Raw genomic sequence first — 2491 nt, forward strand, 5'->3', positions numbered from 1 at the left:
GGTTAAATTGGTGTCACCAGGTACATTTGGGGGACAGTAGACCACATTCTTCCTCTTCTTCACCATCAGGACCTTGGCCTTTCTCACCACTCACCTTATTATAGGGTCTCTTTAAGCAGCCTCCTGGTTGCCATGGGAATCTATACTAACAGTGATGAAAATTGCCTCAGTTGCTAAGAGCTGACAGTTTGAGCTAGAATTATGTGCAATCAGATTTTGGAAAGGGTTTGGACAATGATAAAATTGGGTTCTGATCAGAAGATTAGCAGTAGGTAGAAGAATTAGCACATGATAAAGGAGCTAAGTATTGGGTGATCAATAACAAAGATGCAGTGTGTGTGGGGGTGGTGGGGCGGTGGGGAGTGTCTGGAATTTTCTATTTTAGATGCAATGGCACTACTATGCTGGGATCCATATAGAGTGAATCTTCCCAGAAAATGATTTCAATTTGGGACCTTCCATGGCCACCAAGACACAGTTCTGTAATTTATTGAGGCAAAACCTGGCCAGAGGGGTATAGAGATGGAAGTAGTCTGTGTCTGAGTCTATGTGAGCCTGGTTGAGGGGCCCTCAGATGAAGAGACTTCTCAGTTTCTCTGAGCTCAGGGTTAGTGGTGGGGCAGGAGTGGGCAGAGTTCATTGAATTCTATGAAAGGTAGAAATGAGTAAATATTCTGGAGATGAAGAACCAAATGAGAAAAACTCAGAAATGGTGAGATAGAAAGTAGGTTAGAGGGATGGAGGAACTGAAAACCAGAGTGAATGGGGGAAATGCCAATGTGAGACCCATGGGTTAAGAGGGGCCCATGGGGTGTCTTCTGGTCCAGTGTCTGACATGACTGGAAGCCAGCTTCTCCTTACCAGGAGACCCACTGCTCAGAGCCCTCCCCTCTCCTCACTGCACACCCTCTAACCTCTGATGGGTTTATATCCAGGTGGGAATACTGCTATATTTGTATAGTGCCTGACAGTTTTTAAAGGGCTTTAGGTTTTCACACACACCATGCTGATTTTCATTTGGGTTGAGTTTCAAGTTAAACTTTTCACAAATGTTTTAATTGTGAGTTATGCAGAACAAAATTATCTCAATTTATAGAAGATAAGACTGGGAATCAGAAAGGTTCTGTCTCGCCTGATTATACAGATCTGAAAATGGTCTCAGGCCTACAGGAAGACATGGGAAGTGTAGAGAAGCATGAGAATCATGGCTGGTGGATCTAAGAGAATGTTTATTTGGGATCAAGTCAGAGGGCAAGCTCCATCCTGATCCCTCCTGATGCTTGTCTTCCTGGCAGAAATAGAAGATGTAATTAACCTTCCACTCCTGGAGGCTAAAGCAAACAGCGGTTAGCATAAAAATGCAAAAAGAAACATTGGAAAACCTATGGACTTTGATATTCAGCTGGGTTGAAAATCAGCAGAAAACTGCCCTGCAGTGGGCTCAATGGCTCAAAACAATTTCCCAACCTAATAATCCTTACATTGTTCATCAAACTTTACCTTTGATCTGCCTGTATGCATTGCTAAAGGGCAAATGTGTATTCAAGTGAATAAAAATCGGACCAGGCCAGAGGTTGGTGTGTCTCTTCAAACTGGAGCTGAGGAACCAGACCCCGGCAGCTGTTCAAGAACTTGTCCTGGACAATTGCAAATCAGATGATGGGAAAACTGAGGGCTTAACAGCTGAATTTGTGAACTTAGAGTTCCTCAGTTTAATAAATGTAGGCTTGATTTCAGTTTCAAATTTCCCCAAACTACCAAAATTGAAAAAGCTTGAGCTCAGTGACAAGAGAATCTCTGGATGTTTGGACATGTTGGCAGAAAAACTTCCAAATCTCACACATCTAAATTTAAGTGGAAATAAACTGAAAGATATCAGTACCTTGGAACCTTTGAAAAAGTTGAATGTCGGAAAAGCCTGGATCTGTTTAACTGTGAGGTTACTAACCTGAATGACTACTGAGAGAGTGTCTTCAAACTCTTGCCCCAGCTGACCTACCTGGATGGCTATGACCAAGAGGATGGAGAAGCTCCTGACTCAGAGGCTGAAGTGGACCTTGTGGATGAAAAAGAGGATGATGAAGAAGGAGAAGATGAGGAGGATAAGGATAGTGAGGAAGAAGAATTTGATGATGAAGAGGATGAAGATAAAGACAAAGTTGTAGAAGGAAAAGAGGATGTAGATGAAGTCAGTGGGGAGGAAGAAGAATTTGGACATGATGGAGAAGTTGATGAAGATGATGAGGATGAGGATGAAGAGGAGGAAGAAAGCAGGAAATGTGAAAAGAGGAAGAGAGAAAAGACGATGAAGGAGAAGATGATTAAGAACCCAAATAATCTGCAAAAAAAAAAAAAAAAGAACTGTTCAGTATTGGTTGGACTGCTCATCATATGGATTTGGTAGCTCTTTTAAAAAAAATAGGTAGCTGTGATACAAACCCCAGGACACCCACCCACTCAAAGAGCCAAAGAATAGTTCCTGTGACATTCC

At 42.3% G+C, this 2491-nt stretch overlaps 1 pseudogene; it reads left to right on the plus strand.

Annotated features, from left to right (window-relative positions):
- The first annotated feature begins 1566 nt into the window (after nt 1–1566).
- On the plus strand, nt 1567–2419 carry LOC102245727 (annotated as a pseudogene).
- The last annotated feature ends 72 nt before the right edge of the window (nt 2420–2491 follow it).

This window comes from Myotis brandtii, unplaced genomic scaffold, assembly GCF_000412655.1.
Source record: "Myotis brandtii unplaced genomic scaffold, ASM41265v1 scaffold33957, whole genome shotgun sequence".
Classification (NCBI taxonomy): domain Eukaryota; kingdom Metazoa; phylum Chordata; class Mammalia; order Chiroptera; family Vespertilionidae; genus Myotis; species Myotis brandtii.